We start from the raw sequence: 26,820 nt of genomic DNA on the forward strand, positions 1-26,820 counted from the left end.
AGTCCCTGACCTATCAGAGCCTCAATTTTCCTATCTGTGGAAAGATGACCATGAAAAAATATGCACTGTGGGGTGGTTTTGGTGGGGAGAATTAAATTAGATATAATTTAGAAATTCTTAGCATCATATTTGTATCATATATATGTTTATATATGTTAATATATAACACATAATGGTATATACGAAACTCATCTATATGAACATCACATAGCATATCATATTATATATACACACTATATGGTGTATATGACATATACTATATAATATATGATATGGTTTGGCTTTGTCCCCACCCAAATCTTATCTTGGATTGTAACTCCCACAATTCCCACATGTTGTGGGAGGAACCTAGTGGGAGGTAATTGAATCCTGGGGTTGGTCTTTCCTGTGCTGTTCTCGTGATAGTGAATACGTCTTACGAGATCTGACGGTTATATAATGGGGAATTTCCCTGTACAAGCTCTCTTCTCCTGTCCGCTGCCATGTGAGACATGCCTTTCATCTTCTGCCATGCTTGTGAGGCCTCCCCAGCCATGGTTCCACGTGACTGGGGAGTAATAAACCTCTTTCTTTTGTAAATTGCCCAATCTCAGGTATGTCTTTATCAGCAGCATGAAAACAGACTAATGCAATATATTTTATATATATATGATATCGTATCTATCTAATATAGTATAGTATACTAAGTATTAAATATTTTATAATAAATATAATGCATACTATAGCATATAAACATTATATAGTACAATGATATATGCTCTAACGTATGTACTATGTAGCATAATGGCACATATACATATTATACCTGTTTGCATTTTATAGTGTACATAACATATACTATATATCACATAGTATTCTATAGTATATGAGATATACATATCATATAACAAACATATAACAAACATATAACATATCATATAACAAACATATAACATATCATATAACAAACACTACACTCAATGCACTCTGCTCATGCACACTGGTGACAGTTCAGCTTTCAAACACACTACACTCAATATATATATACTATATACACTATATATATATGATATATATATACTAATATACTATATATACTATATACACTATATATAATATAATATACTATGTAATATATGCTATATATACAAGCAACTTTCCTCTAGACTATATCTTATATTATATGCTATATAATGTACCAATATAATATAGTAGAGATGAAAGTTTCTTGTGAATTGAAAAGCCATGATTAATAGATGTTATTATTCATATAGAGATATAGATGACTGATAAGGTTTATGGTATGACCCTGACTCTCTTTTTTCCTTTTCTTTTTTTTTTTTTTTTTTTTTTTGAGATGGAGTCTCGCTCTGTCGCCCAGGCTAGAGTGCAGTGGCGCTATCTCGGCTCACTTCAAGCTCTGCCTCCCGGCTTCACGCCACTCTCCTGCCTCAGCCTCCTGAGTAGCTGGGACTACAGGCGCCCACCACCACGCCCGGCTAAGTTTTTATATTTTTAGTAGAGACGGGGTTTCACTGTGTTAGCCAGGATGGTCTCGATCTCCTGACCTCGTGATCTGCCCACCTCGGCCTCCCAAAGTGCTGGGATTACAGGTGTGAGCCACCGCACCCGGCCTTATGGTATGACCCTGACTCTCTTTTTTTCTATCATCTGCTTGATTCACTACCTGACTCCTAATTTTTCTTCTTTTTTTTTGAGATGGAGTCTCATTCTGTTGCCCAGGCTGGAGTGCAGTGGCACATTTTCAGCTCACTGCAAGTTCTGCCTCCCGGGTTCACGCCATTCTCCTGCCTCAGCCTCCCGAGTAGCTGGGACTACAGGCACCCGCCACCATGCCCAGCTAATTTTTTGTATTTTTAGTAGAGACGGGGTTTCACCGTGTTAGCCAGGATGGTCTTGATCTTCTGACATTGTGATCCAGCTGCCTCAGCCTCCCAAAGTGCTGGGATTTGAGATGGAGTCTCACTTTGTCACCCAGGCAGTGGTGTGATCTCGGCTCATTGCAACCTCTACCTCCCATGTTCAAGCAATTCTCCTGCCTCAGCCTCCCAAGTAGCTGGGATTACAGGCGTGTGCCACCATGCTCGGCTAATTTTTGTAATTTTAGTAGAGACGGGTTTTCGCCATGTTGGCCAGGCTGGTCTTGAACTCCTCAACTCAACTGATTCACCTGACTCAGCCTCCCAAAATACTGGGATTACAGGCGTGAGCCACCATGACTGGCCCTGACTCTTAATATTTTATTTTACTATGTTTTCCTCAACTACTAAACCTCTTTCCTCAACTACTTCTTGTTGCCTTCGACATTCAGTTAGTGGGCCATCATCCTCTCAGGACGCCCCCCAAGGGCTGGGAGTCACCATTGGCACATTGAAACTCTTTTCCTCCTTCCTGCTGTACACTCACCCTGCATCTAACGGTTTCGCTGCCTCTACTGATACTGGCTTTAAAGCATGGCCTGGATACATCCACTCTTCTCCCAGCCCCATCACCCCAAGCCAGCTGCCCCCACCGGCCTACACAACTCCAATAGTCTCTTAACTGCTCTCCCTGCTTCCTCCTTCACCTCTTTATAATCTACTCTTCACATAGTAGCCTGCGTGATCCTTATTTTTTTATTTTTATTTTTTTGAGACAGGATCTCACTGTCATCCAGGCTGGAGTGCAGTGGCAGAATCACGGCTCACTGTAGCCTCAACTTTTCTGGGCTCAGATGATTCTCCCACCTCAGCTTCCTGAGTAGCTGGGACCACAGCTAATTTTTGTATATATATATATTTTTTACTTTATTATTATTATTATGATTATTGTGGAGACAGGGTTTTGCCATGTTGGTCAGGCTGATCTTGAACTCCTGAGCTCAAACAATTCTCCTGCCTTGGCCTCCCAAAGTGCTGGGATCACAGGTATGTGCCACTGTGCCTGACCAATCTTTAAAGGGAGTAAATCGGATCGTGTTACTTGGCTGAAAACTCTTCATTGGTTTTTCCAACACATTTAGCGTAAAATCCAAACTCCTTACTGTAAATTTCTCCTGAAATTTACCTTTGCCTGGTATCACTTCCCTGCTCTGCTTTGCTCACTCTGCTCATGCACACTGGTGACAGTTCAGCTTTCAAACACACTACACTCAATGCACTCTGCTCATGCACACTGATGACAGTTCGGCTTTCAAACACACTACACTCAATGCACTCTGCTCATGCACACTGGTGACAGTTCGGCTTTCAAACACACTACACTCAGTGCACTCTGCTCATGCACACTGGTGACAGTTCGGCTTTCAAACACACCACACTCAGTCCCACCTTGTGGCCTTTGCACTTGCTGTTTCCTTGCCCTGGAATGTCTTTCCTCCAAGATATGTGCATGGCCCTCTTGTTCACTCCATTCAGGACTCTCTGCAAATGTTGCTTTATCTGGGGAGACATTCCAGATCATCCTATCAAAAATAACACCTCCCATAACCTCTGTCTTCTTAATGTATCTTGCCATACATAGACACTTAGCATTGACCATAGATTCTCTGTATATGTATGTGTGTGTGTATGTGTGTGTGTGTGTGTGTGTATACACATATATATATATTTAGCATTTTTACATTCTCTGAAAGGCCCCAGAGCACTTAGTGTATGGCACAAAATAGGTAAATAATGGTAATAATTGTTACTATTCATTTTGTTATTATAGACAGTGCTGTGTGAGTTTTAAATCCTTTCATGAGAAAAGGTTTTTTTAAGGCTGGGCAAGGTGGCTCACACCTGTAATCCCAGCACTTTGGGAGGCTGAGGCAGGTGGATCACCTGAGGTCAGGGATTTGAGACCAGCCTGGCCAATATGGTGAAAACCCATCTCTACTAAAAACACAAAAATTAGCTGGGTGTGGTAGCGTGAGCCTGTAATCTCAGCTACTTGGGAGGCTGAGGTGGGAGGATTGTTTGAACCAGGGAGTCAAAGGTTGCAGTGAGCCGAGATCACACCATTGCACTCCAGCCTGGGTAACAGAACAAGACTTTGCACCCCCCACCCCTGCCAGAAAAAAAGCAATAATAATTTTTTTTTTTTTTTTTTTTTTGAGACAAAGTCTCTCTCTGTCACCCAGGCTAGAGTGCAATGGCGTGATCTTGGTTCACTGCAACCTCCGCCTCCCAGATTTAAACAATTCCTCTGTCTCAGCCTCCTGAGTAGCTGGGATTATAGGCATGTGCCACCACACCTGGCTGATTTTTGCATTTTTAGTAGAGATGGGGTTTCACCATGTTGGTCAGGCTGGTCTCAAACTCCTGACCTCATGATCCACCCCACCTTGGCCTGCCAAAGTGCTGGGATTATAGGCATGAGCCACCCAGCCCCGACCCTGCTTTTTCTTTTTCTTTTTTTTTTGTAGAACTGTGGTCTTACTATATTGCCTAGGCTGGACTCAAACTCCTGGCTTCAAGCAATCCTCCTGCCTCGGCCTCTCAAAGTCCTGGGATTATAGGTGTGAGCTACGATGCATGACCAATAAAAGGTTTTGATACTCAGAAATTCGATACCTACCATTTATGGAGCAAAACTATGTGCCCAGCAGGTGCTAAGTTTTTTTTTTTTTTTTTCCCAACTCTGTCTCATTTAACTCTCACGATCACAGAATGCCTTGAAGTTTGTATTATTTCAGGAGAGGAAGTGAACTCAGAATCAGCTTTATTAATATTGGTAATAATAGTAGTGTTATTAAATGAATGAATGAAAGCACAACATGAGACCGATTCTAAAGTGATTAGAAGACTTTAAGCGCTCAGCTCTGGGATTGAACGGTGGAGGGGCAGGCAGTTTGGAAGGGGAGGCATCCCTTGTGTACTCCCAGAAGTGTCCTGATCCAGGGTCAACCTCGGAGGCACCAAGATTTGTTTTATTAGAGAAGGCAGCCATTCCTCACCCCACACTACCCACAGATCCAAGGCCTGAGGAATCTGAGAAATGGCTCCCCTAGCCATAGGCTCACTCTGTTTCCACTGGGAGACAAGCAGCCTGGACATATGGGTTCTGCACCTTTCACTGCGTAGGTGATAAACCTTGAGCCAAATCAGAATTATTGGTCTTGTGTTCTGTCGTACGGGACCTCAGCACTGTGAAGCGTGCTCACACCCACATGCCCTTTTATTTATGGCTTTTATTGAGTTTTCTATGAAGTCGTAAATTGACCAACCCTCCGGCTGGTTCCAGCCCTCATCAGGAAGCTATCATCGAAGTGAATCACCTTCTCACTGGCCACATGTTCCCTGAAGGTTCATTGCAAAGGCTGAGACGTTTTCTGGGACTTGCTTATAGAATCTGTCGGCCCTAGCTTAGAACTGACTAGTCAAGGTTTTGTTTTTGTTTTTGTTTTTGTTGTTAAGAAAGAAAAGTGAAAGACAAAGTGGAAAGGTAATGTGTTTGTTTGGTCAGGGCCTCTCATCTCTGTACAGTATTCTGGAAATGCCTCAATTTCTGGAGCTGTGGATTGGACGAAGTTGACCTACTCTTATTCTGGCCTAGAAAAAGTCTGAGTAATTCTTGCATCAGGGAGGCCAGGCATGTTGGCTCACGCCTGTAATCCAGCACTTTGGGAGGCTGAGGCAGGCGGATCACCTGAGGTCAGGAGCTCAAGACCAGCCTGGCCAACATAGTGAAACCCCATCTCTGCTAAAAATACAAAATATTAACTACGTGTGGTGGCAGATGCCTGTAATGCCGGCTGCTTGGGAGGCTGAGGCAAGAGAATCGCTTGAACCTGGGAGGTAGAGGTTGCAGTGAGCCAAGATCATGCCACTGCACTCCAGCCTGGGTGAAAGAGCAAGACTTAATCTCAAAAAAAGAAAAAAATTCTTGCACTAGGGATGTGGGGACAAGGCAGAGAACAACATATTCCTAAGGGAATATGGGAACCAGCAACTTAAATAGAAACAAGGGTTGGACCTTGGACATGGGAGGGACTTGGATGGAAATGATTTCCCTAAAAGCATGGGGTGCTGGAGAGTCCCTAAGAACTCCTCAGACACCTGTCAAGCCCTGCGCTGGGTACACAACCTGCATTATGTCACCCACTCTTCAACAGGCCCCTGGTTCATCTCCATTTTGCAGATGGAGAAATTGAGGTTCACAGAGGTTATGCCATGATATAAATTGCTCAGATCACATGGATACTAAGTGGTAGAGCCAAATTCTGAACACAGATTCTTCTTTAATTTATTAAAATGCACCCATTTGGATGTACATGTCAATGATTTTTAGTAAATTTATTTAGTTTCATTTAATTTAATTAATTTATTTATTTGAGACGGAGTTTTGCTCTGTCGCCCAGGCTGGACAAAAGTGGTGCAATCTTGGCTCCCTGCAACCTCCGCCTCCTGGGTTCAGGCGATTCTCATGCTTCAGCCTCCCAAGTAGCTGGGACTATAGGCACATGCCATCTTGTCTGGCTAATGTTTGTATTTTTAGTAGAGATGGGGTTTTACCATGTTGGCTAGGCTGGTCTCAGACTCCTGACCTCAGGTAAGCCACCCTCCTTGGCCCCCCAAAGTGCTGGGATAATAGGCGTGAGTCACTTATTTTATTTTATTTTATTTTTTTGAGATGGAGTTTCACTCTTGTTGCCCAGGCTGGAGTGCAATGGCATGATCTTAGCACACTGCAACCTCCGCCTCCCAGGTTCAAGTGATTCTCCTGCCTCAACCTCCCAAGTAGCTGGGATTACAGGCACGCACCACCACGCCTGGCTAATTTTTGTGTTTTTAGTAGGGATGGGGTTTCTCCACATTGGTCAGGCTGGTCTTGAACTCCCAACCTCAGGTGATCCACCAGCCTCGGCTTCCCAAAGTGCTGGGATTACAGGCGTGAGCCACCGCGCCTGGCCCAGTTATTTTATTTTGTAAAGAGACAGGGTCTTGCTCTGTTGGCCAGGCTGGAGGACAGTGGCATAATCATAGTGCACTGTAGTCTTGAACTCCTGGGCTTAGGCGATCCTCCTACCTCAGCCTCCTGAGTGGGTAAGACTACAGACATGGGCTACCATGCCCAGCTAAGATTTTTAGTAAATTTTAAAATTTGTGTAATTATCATGACAGTACAGTCTTAGAACTTTTCCATGGTGTCCAAAATGACCCCTGGTGCTGATTTGCAGTCAATCCTCATTCCATTCTGTAGCTTCGGGTGACAACTGTGCCTGGCCCTGTGTGTCTCTATAAATTTACCTATTCTGGACATTTCATATAAATAGAATCACACAATATGTAGTCTTTTCATTTGGCTTCTTTTACTTATGGTGAGATAACTATGTTGCTGTGTATATTAACAGTTCATTCCTCCCTGGGTGTGGTGGTTCACGCCTGTAATCCCAGCACTTTGGGAGGCTGAGGTGGGTGGATCACTTGAGGTCAGGAGTTCAAGACCAACCTGGACATCATGGGAAAACCCTGTCTCTCCTAAAAATTCAAAAAGTAGCCAGGCATGGGGAACACACCTGTAATCCCAGCTACTCAGGGGGCTGAGGCAGGAGAATCACTTGAGCCCAGGAGGCAGAGGTTACAGTGAGCCAAGATTATGCCACTGAACTCCAGCCTGGGTGGCAGAGTAAGACTCCGTCTCAATAAAAACAACAACAACAACAACAACAACAACAACAACAACAGCAGCAACAACATAGTTCATTCCTTTATATTCCTGAATACTATTCCAATGTATGGGTATACCCCATTTTATTTATTCATTTTACCAGTTGATGAGCATTTGGATTATTTCTATTTCTTGGCTGCTATAAATAATTCTGCTATGTACATTCATGTGCAGGTTTCTGTATGGTCAGATGTTTTCATTTCATTTGGGTAGTTTCCTAGGAGTGGAATTGCTGGGTTTTATGGTAAGCTAATGTTAAACTTTGTAAGAAACTGCCAAACTTTTCAAAGGGGCTTTGTCATTTTACATTGAACTCAGGTCCTTGTGACTCTGACGTCCAAGTTCTTAAGCACTGCATTATGTGTATTTCTCATGTTACTCCATGCCATGACTAATCAATTCATTTTAACAATTATTGCTTGATGTTTATGCTGGTCCTGGTACTAAATGGTAGGAATAGGGAGATGAAAGTGATATGGCTTGTTCTGCCTTTTATGGTAGATTGGGTTGTTATTATTATTATTATTATTATTATTTTTGAGACAGTCTCACTCTGTTGCCCAGGCTGGAGTGCAGTGGTGCAATCATGGCTCACGGCAGCCTCAACATTCTGGGCTCAAGTGATCCTCCTATCTCAGCCTCCTGAGTAGCTGGGATCACGGCATGTGCCACCATGCCTGGCTAACTTACATTTTTTTTTTCTTTGTAGAGACAGGGTCTCATTGTGTTGCAGAGACTGGTCTCAAACTGCTGGGCTCAAGCAATCTTCCTGCCTTGGGCTACCAAAGTGCTGGGGTTACAGGCTTGAGCCACATTGCCTGGTTAGATTGGTTAGTGATCACAATTTTTCTACCATATGACCTTTCAGTGTACCGGATAGACGAGTATGTTTTCCCACCCATATTAGGCTGTTCTTGCATTGCTATAAAAAAATATCCAGAGACTGGATAATTTATTAAAAAAAGAAGTTTAATTGGCTCACAGTTCTACAGGCTGTACAAGCATGGAGCTGGCATCTGCTTGATTTCTGGGGAAGCCGCAGGGAGCTTTTACTCATGGCAGAAGGTGAAGGGGGAGCAGGCACATCACATGGTGAAAGCAGGAACAAGAGAGAGAGTGTGGGTAAGAGGCCACACACTTTTAAATGACCAGATTTCGTGAAAACTCACTCACTATCAGGAAGACAGCACCAAATCATGAGGGATCTGTCCCCCTGACCCAAACTAACTCCACCAGGCCCCACCTTCAGCACCAGGGATTGCAATTCAATATGAGATTTGGGTGGGGACCAATATCCAAACTCTATCACCACTCCATGGTGTTGGGTTTGTCCATGTGACTTGTGGCCAAGGAACATGAATCAAATATGATGCAAACAGATGCCTCACATGTGCTTTTTGGGCTGTGGTTCGTGTTCTTGTGTTCTCCTGATCCACTAGGAGAAGAACACACTCCACATAGCGGTTGCTCCTTCAGTCTGAGAGTCACAGCAAAGATACGTGAGGCAGACCTGAATTTAACACACAGCTGAAAGCTACGTGCAGGTTTCCCATGGCATGAAGTAGATCTGCCCATCTGATCCCTGCCTAGATCAGTTAAATCGCAGTCATCCTACTGATCTGTAAGGGTTTACAGAAGTGTTTGTCATTGTAAACAACTGAAATATTAGTTGTTTGTTATGCAGCAATAGCTGACTAATGCATCTTTAAAGAGCTTGCATAAAGAGATAAACAGAAATATAAAGCAATCTATAATATAGAGTGCAGTGAATGTCTGGAGAGAGATACAAATTGAGTACTGTGGGAAACCTCTCTGGTGGTAGGGGTAAAGTTCAGCTTCATGAACAAGGTGGTCTTAAAGGATAAGGAGGATTTTGACAGGTGGAAATGAGTGCAGTGGGAGGTCATCTAAGCAGAGAAAACAGTGTAAGCAAAGGACTGAAGGTTTTATGCCTATTTATGGCTCAAGTCCTGTGATCTAAGTTTCTCAGAAGACAGAGATGCATCCACTTTCAGGGTGAGGACCTTTAACTTGTCACTTATGGTCATCCCTGCAGAATGAGCCATATGCAATCTTTACGTTAGATCTAAAATCCACAGCAGATTAGTGGCAGACATTGATGGCTGTTGCTACTGTCTGGATCTGGTCATGGACGTGTTCCACCACCCACAGACTCACCGCCACCACCATATCAAATTTAAAAATGAGTCTCTTAAATGCTTAACTGACTTATCTTGCCAACTCCCACACACCAATTTTATGCCTACTTCTCTGGAGTGACAACCAGATAATGATTATAGGGAAATTTGCTTTTACTTTTCTTTTGCATCTGCTACTTTCTTTTTGTTAGAATTTTTGTGGTATACATTTTTGTTTTCAATGTTTCTATGTTGTCTTGTTTTATTTATTGTTTATTATATTGCATAGTCTTGTCTACAGTATTTCACGGGATTTTTTTAAAAGAAGCACTCCAAACTGAAAGGCATTGTCTTTTGTTAGGGAAATTTAGCCCATTTATGTTTATTGTGCTTATTGATAAGTTTGAATTTACTCCTGATATTTCAAATTCCAGTTTACCATGTTTTAAAAATTGATGCATAATAATTGTACATATTTATGAGGTACATGTGATATTTTGATATGTACATACAATGTGTACTTATCAAATCAGGGCAATTAAGATATTCATCACCTCAAACATTTATCATTTCTTTGCATTGGGAGCATTTCAAATATTCTCTTCTGGCTATTTGGGTATATACAATAAATTGTTGTTAACTATAGTCACCCTACTGTGCTGTTGAACTCTAGAACTTTTCCTTCTATCTAACTGTATTTTTGTACCCATTAACCAATCTCTCTTCACCCCTCACCCACCTCCCCCACTCTCTGGAAACCATACTTCTACTCTACTTTTATGAGATCAACTTTTTAAGGTCCTACATATGAGTGAGAGCATGCAATATTTATCTTTCTATGTCTGGCTTATTTCACTTAACGTCCTCCAGTTTCATTGGTGTTAACTGCAAATGACAAAATTTCATTCCTTTTTATGGCTAACTGATATTCCATTGTGTATATATATTATATTATATTTTCTTTTCTTTTTTTTTGTTTTGAGACAGAGTTTTGCTCTTGTTGCCCAGGCTGGAGTGCAATGGCGTGATCTTGGCTTACTGCAACCTCCACCTCCCAGGTTAAAGTGATTCTCTTGCCCCAGCCTCCTGAGTAGCTGGGATTACAGGCATGCGCCACCATCCCTGGCTAATTTTGTATTTTTAGTACAGATGGGGTTTCTCCATGTTGGTCAGGCTGATCTCGAACTCCTGACCTCAGGTGATCCTCCCATCTCGGCCTCCCAAAGTGCTGGGATTACAGGCATGAGCCACCATGCCCGGCATATAATACATTTTCTTTCTTCATCCGTTGATGAACACTTAGTTTGATTCCATATGCTGGCTATTATGATTAGTGTTACAGTAAATATGGGTGTGCAGGTATCTCTTCTACATACTGATTTCCTTTTTTTGGATATATACCCAGCAGTGGGATTGCTGGATTATATGGTAGATTTATTTTTCGTTTTCTGAGAAATCTCTGTACTGTTTTCCATAATGGTTGTACTAACTGACATTCCCACCAGCAATGCACTAGTGTTCCCCTTTCTCCATATTCTCACCAGCATGTTATTTTTTGTCTCATTGATAATAGCCATTTTAACTGGGGTGAAATATCTCATAATGGTTTTGCTTTGCATTTCCCTTGTGATTAGTGACACTGAATTTTTTTCATATCCCTGTTGTCCATTTGTATGTTTTCTTTTGAGAAATGTTCATTTACCCTGTTTATAAATTTGTTCTTTTTCTTTCCTGTTTTTTTCCCCCCTGGTTACATTGGTTATGTTTTTCTTGCTGCATTCTTTTTCTTCAGTGGTTTGGAAGTAATGCAAGCTAGTTCTGTCTCTTTGGCAATTATCTTTGACATTTTAAACACATTATGAAACATATTATTCTTTCAAAGTATAGAGTTAATTAGGATTTTCATCCGGAGCAAGAGAAGCAGCAGCATGTTTTCACTTCTCTACCCTGGCCATCTGCTGCTATTTCCTAGGTTGAAATGATCTGGAACTTTAGTTTCAGAATGTTATTTGTGTATTTATTTATTTTTATTGTAGATTCAGGGGGTACACGTGCAGGTTTGTTATGTGGGCATATTACGTGATGCTGGGGTTTCAGCTTCCATTGAACCCATCACCCAAACAATGAACATAGTATACAACAGGTAGTTTTTCAACCCTTTCCCACCTTCCCTACTCCCCTCTCAGAATATTATTGAAAAAAATGTTAAATTTTGTCTGTTTTTCCAAAGTATACTCTTTCTGGCCAGGCGTGGTGACTCATGTCTGTAATCCCAGCACTTGGGGAGGCTGAGGTTGGCAGATCAGCTGAGGTCAGGAGTTTGAGACCAGCCTGGCCAATATGGCAAAATCCCATCTCTACTAAAAATACAAAAAATAGCTGGGCGTGGTGGTGCACGCCTGTACTCCCAGCTATTCAGGAGGCCGAGGCAGGAAAATCGCTTGAACCTGGGAGGCGGAGGCTGCAGTGAGCTGAGATCACGCTACTGCACTCCAGCCTGGATGACAGAGCGAGACTCCATCTCAAAATCAAAACCAAAACCAAAACCAAAACCAAACCAACAACAACAACAAAGTACGCTCTTTCAGAAAGACTCTGAGTTGAAAACACCTGTGTGGCTTTCTAGCATCCAGTGTTACCAATGAGAAATATGATACCGATCTGATATTTCATCCCTTAGTGAGGTTTTTTTTTTCTCTTGGGAACTTTTTAGAATACTCTGTTCTCACTTTGAAATTGCACCCTGTTGCAACTAGGTGTGGTTCTTTTCCATGTCAGATTGGTCTTATTTATAGAATACATTATCTGCTCTTAGCTCTTTGAAGCTATCAGTTATACTTACATTAAAATCTTTTGTTTGTTTGTCCTATTGTAGTGATTAGGAATGTGAATTGTAGAATCACAATACCAGGCTTGAATCCCAGCCGTGATTCTTTCTGGATATTTGAGGGAAATTTCTGTAGTTATAGCAGGAACAATGGGGTGATTCCAGATTCCAGTATTCCAGGCAGAGGCCGCACCTCGCAGAACTAGCCCTGGTGGAGGTGGCCCCTCTGATAAATTCAGAGCTGATTTATCAGCAGCGTCTTCAATGGCACAATGTTAGATGGAGGCTCATGGGTTCCAGCCGAGGAGCATTAGCAGCTTTAAAAAATTCATTATTTTTATTTTTTAAAAATTTGTTATTATTATTTTTACAGAAACGGGGTTGCCCCATGTTGCCCCGGCTGGTCTTGAACTCCTGGGCTCAAGAGATCCTCCCTTGGACCCCCAAAGTGCTGGGATTATAGGCATGAGCCACAGCACCCAGCCCGTTAGCAGTTTTTGATCTCTGGTTATCACCTCTTCTTTTTGCTCCTCAGACCCACCCACTTTTCCAATTGCTCTTCCATCCATCTCCAAACCTTATAATTCACTCCTTTGTTTGAAATATCTAGAGTGGTTTCTGCTTTGCTGATACTACTGGTTTCTGAAACATGAGCATAGGACATAATCGATCTTGGGATGAGTGGGAGGAACAGAATGATGCCAAATTGTCTTCTTCTGTGTATGAGAAAGACAATGGCCAACCTTAATTCTGCAAGCCCAGGAGGGCTCTTAAATTATATATTTATTATTATTATTATTTTTGAGACAGAGTTTCACTCTTGTTGACCAGGCTGGAGTGCAATGGCTCAATTTTGGTTCACTGCAAACTCTACCTCCCAGGTTCAAGTGATTCTCCTGTCTCAACCTCCTGAGTAGCTGGGATTACAGGCATGTGCCACCACGCCTGGCTAATTTTGTATTTTTAGTGGAGATGGGGTTTCACCATGTTGGCCAGGCTGGTTTCGAACCCTTCACCTCAGGTGATCCACCCGCCTTGGCCTCCCAAAGTGCTGGGATTATAGGTGTGAGCCACTGTGCCTGGCCTATTATTGTTATTATTTGTACCATAATGCATTGAATATAGCTTGTCAATGCTTGGATGTCAGGTAATCGACACCAAGACGTCCCTTGGGACTTTTGCTTTCAAATTTGCCCTGAGGATAGGCTGAAATAAGCTAGTGACATATTGAGTTAATTGAGCATCAACCCAGGAATGAATTCTGCTTCTTGCTCTCCTACCCTGGCCTTCCCCATGAAGTTAGTGGCCCCAGGAGGAAGGCAAGAAAAGGGTGAAGCTACATTACACTTGCAGTCAGTGTTCAAGTCACCACAAAATGGTGACCTACCTACACAGTGCCTTAAGTCCTCCTGTCTTGCCCCAGATGACAGAATCCACATGGACCCTTTTACTGCAGCCCATCAGGCTCCACAGTTTTATAGACAGTGTCAGGAGGAGTGATTAGCACCAGAGGAAAAAGGTTCCCAGGCACAGTTGCTAAAACTGTGCTCCTGAGGTCTGCAGGAGCCCCCAAGGTCTCTGTTGATTACTTTAAGCAAAGGTCTTCAGTTTCTCTGTGGGGAACTTCTCCCTAAGTGACCACAATCAGGTTAGCAGGTGGCTGAGTAAACAAGGCTGAACAATGGGTTTTCCGTCAAGTTGGTTCATATCAGCAAGAAGCCCCTAAATCTTTTTTTTTTTTTTTTTTTCTGTCCTTCCTGGAGACGAAGAAACAGTTCAGTCACCCTGCTGAGGAGAAAAAAGGCCATTACTGTGAAAAGAAGGCACCTGTCCTAGATTTGAGGGAGGCACGTTATCTTGGATGGTTTCTAGCCCTCAGTGGGATGGTCTGATGGCTGCTTCTCACCCCTGGGTACCTAGGAAGGTGATGACTGTGGAGGTGGATTCTTCGTGGAGCTCCACACTCAGGATCTAGTATCTGAAGCTTCCTGAATTATATCAGCTTATCTACTTTGTCCAGCTCCTCATTAGAGAAATCCTGCTTTCTTACCAGCATGGGTCACTGTGTTGCTAAGAACATTTCTTTTCCTTTTATTTTTCCCCTTTAGAGATAATGGTCTTGCCCTGTTGCCCAGGCCAGAGCACAGTGGCACAATCCTACCTCACTGCACCCTCTAACTCCTGGGTTCAAGCATTCCTCCTACCTCAAACTTGCATGTAGCTGGAACTCCAGGCATGAGCCACCATGCCTGGCTAATTTTTGTATTTTAATTTTTTTGTAGAGATGGGGTCTCGTCATATTGCCTAGATCAGTCTTGAACTCCTGGCCTCAAGCGATCCTCCCACCTCATCCTCCCAACCCCATTTCTTTTCAGTCAAACAACCAGCCTGGTCTTTATTATACTGGTTCAGAGTTAGCTGTAAAGTAATTCTCTTTTCCTGGGCCAGGCAATCAGTCTTCAAGTCCCAGTGGGATCTCATTAGAGTCATGTGACTTTGGGCCAGTTCTTCACCTCTGAGAACCTCAGTTTCTCCACCTGTAAAATGGATGTGGCACTAGAGCCTGTACCACTTACCTCATAGGGCTGTGGCAAGTCTCAAAGGGGAGTGTTGGGTAAACTGTAACTGTCAGCTATCTGAATGTGTGCCTGTTCTCCCCCATGTTAGAAACCGTAGCATGGCACTAGAAGAGGTTATATTTTATATATATTATTTTTTATATTATTGTATATTAATGTTACACAAAATACACTATAAATGTAAATTATATTATTATATATTAATGTAATACAAATATTACATTTTATCTACAAATCATTCGGCTGAGGCTTGGATGTCAATTGGGCTGTTTAATGTCCTGACGAAGATCTCTTATACATCCATCTGAGAAAGGGCTTCTATCCTGGAAGCCACCGCGTCTCTTTTTACTGCATACAAATCACCAAGGACCTTGCTAAAGTGAAGATTCTGATTCACTGGGTCTGAGGCAGGACTGGAGATTGATTCTGCATTTTCCTCAAACTCCCAGGTCATACCCATGCTGCAGATGTAGTATCATATTAGTAGCAAGAATATAGGAAACATGGTGTCTTTTCTGGCGGCTCTCTTGATGTTTTGCTACACTTGTATTTACTTGTCTCAGCTAGACTCCACCTCCTGCAGTCTCACGTGACCCATGCGACTCAACGGAAGCCATACAACAATCACTAGCAATAAGTACCTGCAGCTGTAGAGAAAAAAAAAAAAATCCAAACAATAACATTTGCACAAGGACCCAAACTTGGCAGTGCACCTATAAGAGTTTGTAGCATACCATTGGTTATAAACATTGCACAACACAAACGTAAACTATTACATTGGTGAGGGGATAGGTGGCCATTTCCCTTGCTTTTTTATGAGCAAAACCTTGAGAGCTGCATTATTTTTGCCTTCCCAGATAGCCCTGACCCTCAGTAAATGTTTGATGAGCTAAAAGTGCCTTTAGTGAGTAGGAAATTGAGCAAGGCCCTTGATTGGACATCTATAGCTCCAAACTTCAGAAAAACCAATGATAACTTTTATAGAACCTCTCCTACTCATGCTGTTTTATTTCTTTCCGTACATAGCTGAACTCATCACCTGAGACTCAACTTCCACACATTTTGTCCTGTAAGTTCTGATTTATAAGGGCAGGGCAGGCAAAGAAACCCTTAGACTTTGCTTGTTGGTATCTCCTGTAACCCTGAAATAACCATGTTTATCACGTTTATTCCCAAAGCTCATATTGAGTTCAAATCCCCTGTTACTCGTTTAGAGAGACAAGTGGCATTCATCATTTTTACCTCTCTGTGTCTTCCTCTCCCCCAGAACAATGGCATTACATGACGATTAACTCCCTTTGATATAAACAAGTCCAATGGCAGAGTATTGGGTGACTCAGAAAACCCAGGCATTGAAAAATGCAAAATACTTTATTGTGTTCTTACATTATGAAGCATTGGGGAGTGTGAGAATTTTTCTTTGATTTTTGTCTCCTTCCGTCCCTTCCTCCCTCCCTTTCTCCTGCCCTCCTTCCTTTCTCCTTTCCTCCATCTTTCCCTTCCTTCCCTTCCCCTCCCTTCCCTTCCTGTCTTTTCCTTTCCCCTTCCCTCATCTTCCCTTCCCTTCTCTTCCGTCTCTTCCATCTTTTCACCTATATCTGCCATTTTACCTAACACCCATGTGCTGGAGAAGAAAGAAAACAAGGACTTAAAGGGGAAAACATTCGAAGAAAGAAAAATGAAAGGTAGACAGAGCTTATGCATTTTGAAGGTGTGAAAATTAGGATTTCAGGCTTTTTTTTTTTTCTCCCTACTAAACAAGCAATCAGGCAAATAAAGAAACCCTGCAGGGATTGACACAAGATGAAAAAAGTTTTAGAAGATTTTCCTCAGGAAAAAAACCCTTGCAGATTTACAAGCAGCATATCTGTTGTGAGGATTTTGAAGGAGATGAAAATATATTGCTAGCTATCTAGACATCTGTCAAAACAACTGAATTCTATGAAGTGGAAAGGATGAACGGAACAACCAATCCTAGGGAAAGGAATTCAAGATGGGCTCTACTGTGTTAGAATTTTTCTACAAAGACAGGGAAGTTTTAGCTGTGTGAGATAAAGCCTTGAGCCAAATGAGAAGCCAGCAGACCTTGCAAAGGGGTGTTCAGTTTCACCTTGAAGGGCACTTGGCTTTGTCAACTCTGAATGTGTGGTCAAACCCCCTTATTCTCCTACCTGTCCCACTCCATCCCTAAATCAGGCACCTGTCTGATTTAGAAAGATAGTGCCTCTGTTTTGGAAATGGGAAGAGGTTCAGGATACCTTAATTTACAGTTCCCTATGTCTCTTCACAGAGGGGAGAGGTAATTCCCCAAAAGGAAAAAAGGGGTGCTGTTACCAGAAGAATGATTCAATGATGGGCAACTAAAACCAATAAATGTCTTCTCCACTTGGAGAATAAGACTTAATTTTAATATTGAATTCTGTTGATGTCACAGTTGCCTGGACCCAACTTCCCATGCCCTGTTTGTTACTAGTGCATTTGTTTTCTTGATGCATGACATACCAGTAGGAATGGGCACTCCTAATGCTCAGATCTTGTTTTTTTTTTTTTTTTTGAGATGGAGTTTCACTCTGTTGCCAGGTTGGAGTGCAGTGGCATGAGCTCAGCTCACTGCAACCTCTGTCTTCTGGGTTCAAGTGATTCTCTTGCCTCAGCCTCCCAAGTAGCTGGGACTACAGGTGCCCGCCACCATGCCCAGCTAATTTTTATATTTTTAGTAGAGACAGGGTTTCACCATGTTGGCCAGGATGGTCTCGATCTCTTGACCTCATGATCTGCCTGCCTCAGCCTCCCAAAGTGCTGGGATTACAGGTGTGACAAATCTTGGTTCTTAAATACCATTGTTCATTAAAAGTTAGCCATTGGAGAAATGGCTGATTCCAGGGCTGGGGCAGGAAAAGTACAAAGTATACCTTTTTTTTTTTTTTTTAATCAGAATGTATGGAGTGCAAAGAAAAAATGACAGGGCATGTCACAATGTTATAGGAACCAGCTTGAAGGGAGTCCAACTTCAAAATCAGGGTCAAAATATTCAGATTGGGCTTTCCAAATCTGGGATAATCTAAGCATGGAAATTAATATTTAATAATGACAGAAATGTAAAATAACACATGGAATCCCTGAATTTATACTGATATTAAATAAAAAGACAAGGGAGAGAGAAGGGAATGAACTTATTTACTAAAGAATGTCAACTAATAAATGTACAAGGAATTAGACTTAGAAACTCAAATTCTTGTTGCGTGCAGTGGCTTATGCCTGTAATCCCAGCACTTTGGGAGGCTGAGACAGGAGGATCATTGGAGGCCAGGAGTTCGAGACCAGCCTGAGCTTGTCTCTACAAAAAATTAAAACAAAGAATTAGCTGGGCATGATGGTGTGTACCTATAGGCCCATGTCCTTGGGGGCTGAGGCAAAAGAATCTCTTAAGCCCAGGAGTTTGAGGCCACAATGAGCTATGATTGTGCCACTGCACCCCAGCCTGGGCAACAGAGTAAGATGGAATATGGAATATTGTTGGAAACGGTATGGTACCGGTCTTGAAATATTTTCCCACAGATAACTTATTATTTCATAGTAAAGCACCTTCAGAGTGGAGAAATGTGTGGGCACCACCTTCGCTGAGTAATCAAGCTGATCATCATATGCTTCCTCATACAATGCCTGTGCAATATTCTTGCCAAAAATGTAACCACAAGGAAGCAATCCAATAAACTCAACTGGTGATACATGCAACAAAAAAAGAAGATAATGGGTTAGAGAGTGATGGATGGAGACCACACTGAACAAGGCAGGGAACTCTCTGAGGAGGTGACTTCTGAGAAGTAAATGAGGAGTAGAAAGACCAGTGTGGTTAGAGCGTTGTGGAAGAAAAGGAGAGTGATACGATGTGACATTAGAGAGCGAGGTGAGGACAGATGTTGTAGGGCTTTGAGGCCATATGAGGAATTTAGTTTTGTTTTTGGTGTATATAGTAGAGATTCATTTTTAAATGGATACATAATATTTATACAAATTTATGGGACACATATTTTGTTACATGTCTCACATGTGTAATGACCAAATCAGGGTATTTAGGATATCCATTATCTTGAGCATGTATCATTCCTATGTTTTGGGAACATCTCAAATCCTCTCTTCCAGCCATTTTGAAGTATAGAATACATTGTTGTTAACCATAGTCACCATGCCATGCTATTGAACTTCAGTACTGATTTTTTCCATCTAACTGTATGTCTGTGCCCATTAACCAGCCTCTCTTCATTACCCCACCCGCACACTCTTCCCAGCCTTGGGTATCTATCATTCTACTCTCTACCTCCATGAGATCAACTTTTCAGTTCCCACATATGAGTAAGAACATGTGATATTTGTCTTTCCATGCCTGGCTTATTTCACTTAACGTAATGACCTCCACTTTCACAGTAGGAGTTAAATTTTAACATACCATACTCTGAGTATGTATCTGTGCTGAATAACTATATTTACCCATTTGTATCTACAGCTATATCTATAAACTAGCTCACTAACACTACTCATTTCAGCTGTTGGAAGACTTTAAAATATTTTTGGAACAACTTGTGCGCATGAATTTACTCTTTCAATGGTAAATTTTATGAAATTTAACTCTATAGTAAGTATTTCCAATGAAAATTTAGCACCTGTATGGGGGTGTGTTGCAAATGTAAAATGCATACTAGATTTTAAGAAAAGAATGTAAATATCTCAAAACTAATTTTAAATTATTGATACTATATTGAAATAATGTTTTGAATACATTGACTTAAAATATTATAAATTAATGCTGTATGTATCTTTTTGCTTTTTAAAATTACAGCTCCATTGAGATATTCACATACCGTTGAAAATGTACAATTTGATCATTTTTAGTGTATTCAAAGAGTTGTGTGATTATCACTGCAATCAATTTTAGAACATTTTTATCATCTCCCAAAAAAGCCCCATACCCTGCTCAGTTCTCATTATTCTCCAACCCTTCTAGCCTTAAGCAAACACTAATCTTTGTCTTCACGGATTTGCCTGTTCTGTACACTTCACAGAAATGGAATCATATACTGTAATATTTGATCTTCGGCATTTGTCTTCTCTCACTTAGCATAATGCTCTCAAGGTTCATCCCTGTTGTAGCATATATAGGTACTTCATTCTTTTTGACTGCTGAATAATATTCTATTATACACTACATTTTGTTGATGGCTATTTGGTTTGTTTTCTCTTTTTGGCACCGAGGAATAATCCTGATGTAAACATGCATGTACAAGTTTCAGTGTGGACACGTGTTTTGATTTCTCTTGGGTATGTATCTAGGAGCAGGATTCTTGGTCCTATAGTTTTTGCTATTTTATTTATTTATTTATTTATTTATTTATTTATTTATTTATTTATTTTGAGACAAGTCTCACTCTGTCACCCAGGCTGGAGTGCAATGGTACAATCTCAGCTCACTGCAACCTCTGCCTCCCAGGTTTAAGTGATTCTCCTGCCTCAGCCTCCCGAGTAGCTGGGATTACAGGTGTGCACCACCATGCCCAGCTAATTTTTGTATTTTGAGTAGAGACAGGGTTTCGCCATGTTGGCCAGGCTGGTCTGGAACTCCTGACCTCAAGTGATCCACCCACCTTGGCCTCCCAAAGTGTTGGAATTACAGGCATGAACCACTGGCCAGCTTTTGGCTTTTTAAATGTGGCAACTAGAAAATTTGAAAGTCTATATGTGGCTGGCATGATAATTCTATTGCAAAGTGCTGATCTAACCAAATCAAATTTCCTGAGAAGTCCCTGTCCTGCCAAGGAATAAGGAAAATAGCTAAACTTGCCAGTTAGAGATGTCACAGTCTCTTAAAGTTTTGAGTGGTTCCATTTTTCCTTCCCATAAAACAATCTTTTTTTTCAGGTAAATATTCAGCTGGTTTAAACATTCAACTCTCTTGTGGGGCTATTCCTTCCTTTTCTGGCTGGCTTCTAAAGATTGTGCCTGGGTTCAAGGGAGAGCCTGGGAGGAAGTCTGTGGTTCACACTTTCTCCTTGGCATCTTTATTTTTTTTTTATTTTATTGATTGATTGATTGAGAGGGTCTCACTCTGTTGTCCAGGCTGGAGTGCAGTGGCACAATGTTGGCTCACTGCAACATCCGCCTCCTGGGTTCAAACAATTCTCGTGCCTCAGGCTCCTGAGTAGCTGGGACTACAGATGTGCACCACCATGCCCGACTAATTTTAGTATTTTTAGTACAGATAGGGTTTCGCTATGTTGGCCAGGCTGGTCTCGAACCCCTGACCTCAAGTGATCTGCCTGCCTTGACCTCCCAGAGTACTGGGATTACAGGCATGAACCACCGTGCCCAGCCCCCTCCTTGGCATTTTTAAAAGTAAATCCTGGCCACTGTAGCACTTTTGTCTTGTTTCTGGGCATCTAGCTGGCTTGCTCATGGAGCAGTGGTAGAGGGAGCCTCCAGAACGTGATGTCTCTGGCCTCTGCTTAACTCAGCGGGCCCCGCTGCCATTTCTCCTCAGCTCTGGGTGCCTCTATGTTGGTGCAGGGCCCCCCGGTGATCTCCCCAGCGGAGTCTCTGCCTGAATGCCTCCCTCACACCTTTCCCAAGTCACATGGCTCCAGCACTATGCCAAGCATGGAGAATTTTCCCAGGCAATCAGAATTTTCTAGGAATATGCACATGGGATGTGAGGAGGAAAGTCTTGCAGTGGTCATTCCCCAACATTATCCAGTTATTTCTACCTCCCCCTGGCCTTCTACCCCAAAGAAAGAAGAGCCAGGAAATTTCACTGGATCTGGCAAGATGATTGATGACCTTGATTTTAAAAATAAGTTATGCGTGACCGGGCGCGGTGGCTCAAGCCTGTAATCCCAGCACTTTGGGAGGCCGAGACGGGCGGATCACGAGGTCAGGAGATCGAGACCATCCTGGTTAACACGGTGAAACCCCGTCTCTACTAAAAAATACAAAAAACTAGCCGGGCGAGGTGGCGGGCGCCTGTAGTCCCAGCTACTCGGGAGGCTGAGGCAGGAGAATGGCGTGAACCCGGGAGGCGGAGCTTGCAGTGAGCTGAGATCCGGCCACTGCACTCCAGCCTGGGTGACAGCGCGAGACACCGTCTCAAAAAAAAAAAAAAAAAAAAAAAAAAAAAAAAAAAAAAAATAAGTTATGCGCTGGTGGTTATCCAGATCTACACATCTGTGCATACATAATAAGTGTATGCTTCAAATGGGTGCATTTTATTCTACATAAATTGTATCCTAGCAAAGTTGATTTAAAGAAAGAGCAGGTTCAATTTATATACATTGTCCTGGGAAGATATTTATGATACAGTGTTAAAATATATTTTTGCATGAAAGAAGCCAGTTGCAGAGCAGTGAGTAGTAAGATAAAACTTTTGTAGTTAAAACAGGAAAAAAAGAGTAAAAGCCCTTATATATATATATTCTGTATTTATCATATAAACACAAAGAAATAGTAGAAAACAACACAAACTACTTATCTAGAAGAGGACTGGCTGGAGAATAGCGGTGGGCGGGGGAAGGGTTAAGTTTGTCTCTGTATCCTCCTGTATTGTTTAACTGGTCCTTTTTTGTTTTGAGACAGTCTTGCTCTGTTACCCAGGCTGCTGTGCACCACCACCACCATGCCACCACGCCACCACATCCAGCTAATTTTTGTATTTTTAGTAGAGACAGGGTTTTGTCATGTTGTCCAGGCTGACCTTGAGCTCCTGATCTCAAGTGATCTGCCTACCTTGGCCTCCCAAAGTGCTGGGATTACAGGTGCGAGCCACTGCACCCAGCCTTAATGTGTATATAATATTTTGCACATTAAAAACACAATAATATATAAAATATCATTTTATATATTTAAAACAATATATAAAAATTTTCTGATTAAAAACACAATAAATATAAAATAATAAAAGTCAATTAACTTTTATTATTTGTATTTTTAGTAGAGACATTGCACCTTGTACTTTTAAAAAACAGCACCTGCTCAACTTTATTTTTTATGTTTTTTTCAATACAAAACTCCAGACATTATTTTTCTAGTTTTTCCACGAATGCTCCTTTTCTGTTCTGGACCCTATGCAGGAGATTCCGTTGCATTTAGTCTCATGCCTCCTTAGCCTCCTCTGGTCTGTAACAGCTTTTCAGTCTTCCCTTGTTTTTCGTGAACTTGACCATTCTGAGGATGACTGGTCAGGTATTTTGTTGAATGTCACCCAGTTTGGGTTGTGTAAAGTTTTTCCTCATGATTTAGACTGGAATAATGGATTTTTAGGAGGAATTGCACAGAGGTACATGCTATCAACATGGTCTGTCACTGATGCTGACCTTGACTGTGGAGTTAAAGCAGTGTCGGTGAGGTCTCTTCACTGTCCACTCCCTCCCTCCCCCCCCCTCCCCCTCCCTCCCTCCCTCCCTCCCTTCCCCTTCCCTCCCCCCCCCTCCCTCCCTCCCTCCTTCCCCCCTCCCTCCCTCCCTCCTTCCTTCCTTCCTTCCTTCCTTCCTTCCTTCCTTCCTTCCTTCCTTCCTTCCTTCCTTCCTTCCTTCCTTCTCTCTCTCTCTCTCTCCTTCTCTCTTTCTTTTTCTTTTCTTTTCTTTGACATGGTCTCACTCTGTCACCCAGGCTGGAGTGCAGTGGTGTGATTCTAGCAACATTATCCAGTTATTTTTACTTTCCCTGGCCTCCCATACCAAGGAAAAAAGAGCCAGAAGGCCTTGACTGGAAGCCTTTCTGGGCTGCAGCCTTGACCTCCTGGGCTCAAGCAATCCTCTGTCCTCAGCCTCCCGAGTAGTTAGGACTATAGGTGTGCACTAGTATGCCCAGCTAATTCTTTTATTTTTACTTTTTGTAGAGACAAGGTCTTGCTATGTTGCCCAAGCTGGTCTTAAACTCCTGGCTTCAAGCTGTCCTCTGCCTCAGCCTCCCAAAGTGCTGGGATTACAGGCATGAGCCACCACACCTGGTCCTATTTCCCTTTTCTAGACTCAAGCTATATGCCATATTTATTGGAAAGCCAGTTACTAAGACCCACTTATACACAAAAGGAGTGGAATTGGTAAGTGTAGGGTCCCTACAGATATTATTTGAAGTTCTTCTGTTAGGAAGACTTACCTCTTTTACCCCAGTACATTTATTTATTCAATCAATCATTTATTTTATAGTTTGGGTTTTAACCTTATACTGTGTTATTTATTTTGTTGCTCAAATTGTTCCAGCTTTAATCATAGTGAGTTTTTCAGATTGGGCCTCGCATTCCTGTGATAAACTGTCCCCTCCTTTTTGTTTGTTTGTTTGTTTGTTTGAGACAGAGTCTTGCTCTGTCACCCAGGCTGGAGTGCAGTGGTGCGATCTCGGCTCACTGTAAACTCCACCTCCCAGGTTCAAGCGATTCTCCTGCCACAGTCTCCCGAGTAGCTGGGATTACAGGTGTCTGCCACCACATCCAACTAATTTTTGTATTTTTAGTACAGACAGCGTTTCACCATCTCTACTAAAGAGACTAGGCTGGTCTTGAACTCCTGACCTCAAGTGATCCACCCGCCTCGGCCTCCTAAAGTGCTGGGATGACAGGTGTGAGCCACTGCGCCTGGCCCATCCCCTCCTGTTTTTAAAGCACGTCTTTACTTTTTGTCACTACAAGATGCTGCAGGCTCATTTTGTATTTTCTCTGTCCCAGACCACAAACAGCCATTTCTCCAAGGAGCCATGGTTCCTGGAGAATAATAATGAGAAATGAAGGCTGGGATGTGGTGACAAACTTTAATTTTATTCCTGCGTAAGCTTTCCCACGCTCCCCATTGGGTTATAAACCTCATTCTGTGTGGTGGTTTTGCTCTCTCACCATGTTGCCTATTGTACGTAAAATATCTAGCATTTATTGAATGAATGAAGTTCACTGGAACAAGTTTTAGCTTTTTTCTTGATTCTTTTAACATTGCCACTAATTTTACTTTTGCATAATGCTGTCATTTAGCTAGATCAAGAAAATGGGTCATGCCGTATGATGATGATTACTATTGTTTGACATGGGGTCTCACCCTGTCATCCAGGCTGGAGTGTAGTGGCACAATCTTGGTTCACTGCAACCTCCACCTCCCGAGTTCAAGCGATTCTCCCACCACAGCCTCCAGAGTAGTTGAGACTACAGGCGTGCGCCACCATGCCCGACTACTTTTTGAGTTTTTGTAGAGACAGGGTTTTGCCATGTTGCTAAGGCTGGTCTTGAACTCTTGGACTCAAGCAATCCTACTACCTCAGCCTCCCAAAGTACTGGGATTACAGGTATGAGCCATCGCGCCCAGCAGAGTCATGCCTTATTTTATCTCCCTGTCATTATGAGTTGACTGATATCTCAGAAAATGAGGACATGAATGCATTTGTAATGCATTCATGGAGTATGTCCTACCCTGCATGCATTTCAATAGCAGTCACCCATAATCAATGAATATTTGTAGTTCTGGGTTATTTGATTTTATTCCTGACCAGAGATTTAAAAAGGAAAGTGTGTAATAGGAAAAAAACAAAACAAAACAAAACAAAAACAAATTGACTGTTTTCTTCTACTACCCTTACTCAACTCAATGCACTTCTGTGACCATATGGGTGGGGTTTTCCTCACATGTCAGTACTCTCATGGGTACCAACTGGGTATCCTCTAATTCAGTTCAATTCTGACATTATATACCTGGAGTCAGATCCCACAAGATAAGGACTCAGTCCCACAAGACTGCTCCCACCTCAGATGCCACTAGCAAGTCTGGGCCTCTGGAACTGACCAACTGGCTATAAATTGGGGGTTTCCACCACGCTTTCCCTAATGATTTGCTAGAGTGGCTCACAGAACTCAGGAAATCACCATACTTAATGTTTATCCATTTATTATAAAGGATATTACAAAGGATACAGATGAACAACCAGATGAAAAAGATGAGGCAAAGGGCAAGGCATGGGGAGAGGTGCTGTGGAGATTCCATGTCTTCTGATATAGTGTGGCTGTGTCCCCACCCAAATCTCATCATGAATTATAGCTCCCATAACCCCCACGTGTCGTGGGAGGGAACTGGTGGGACGTAATTGAATCATGGGGGCAGGTTTTTCCCATGCTGTTTTTGTGATAGGGAATAAATCTCATGAGATCTGATGGTTTTATAAGAGAGAGTTCCCCTGCACATGCTGTCTTGCCTGCCGCCATGTAAAATGTGCCTTTGCTCTTCCTTTGCTTTCCACCATAATTGTGAAGCCTCCCCAGTCATGTGGAATTGTGAGTCAATTAAACCTCTTACCTTTATAAATTACCCAGTTTTGGATATGTCTTTATTAGCAGTGTAAGAATGAACTAATACACCCTCTGTGGGTGAGAAACCCCCCCATGTGTTCAGAAAACTAGAAGCTCCTCAAATCCCTGGATTTTTATGGAGGCTTTATCACACAGGCATGATTGATTATTAAGTCAATTTCTAGCCTCTCTCCCCTTCCCAGAGGATGGGAGTGGGGCTGAAAGTTCCAAGCTTCTATGCCTGGCTTGGTCTTTCTGGTAACCAGCCCCCACCCAGAAGCCCCATTGAGAGTTCTCATATTAGAACAAGAGATGCTCCCATCACTCAGGAAATTCCAA

General features: G+C 42.2%; 1 protein-coding gene across 1 annotated transcript in view; it reads right to left on the bottom strand.

Annotated features, from left to right (window-relative positions):
- Window positions 1-26,571, bottom strand: part of COQ7 (coenzyme Q7, hydroxylase) — a 375,365-nt gene extending 348,794 nt beyond the window's left edge. Inside the window, exon 1 of the mRNA XM_050775029.1 lies at window positions 26,568-26,571. The gene's annotated coding sequence lies outside the window, so the exon portion shown is untranslated. The remainder of the gene's footprint in view (window positions 1-26,567) is intronic.
- Between the last annotated feature and the right edge of the window lie 249 nt (window positions 26,572-26,820).

The sequence above is a fragment of the Macaca thibetana genome, chromosome 20 (genome assembly GCF_024542745.1).
Source record: "Macaca thibetana thibetana isolate TM-01 chromosome 20, ASM2454274v1, whole genome shotgun sequence".
Classification (NCBI taxonomy): Eukaryota; Metazoa; Chordata; class Mammalia; order Primates; family Cercopithecidae; genus Macaca; species Macaca thibetana.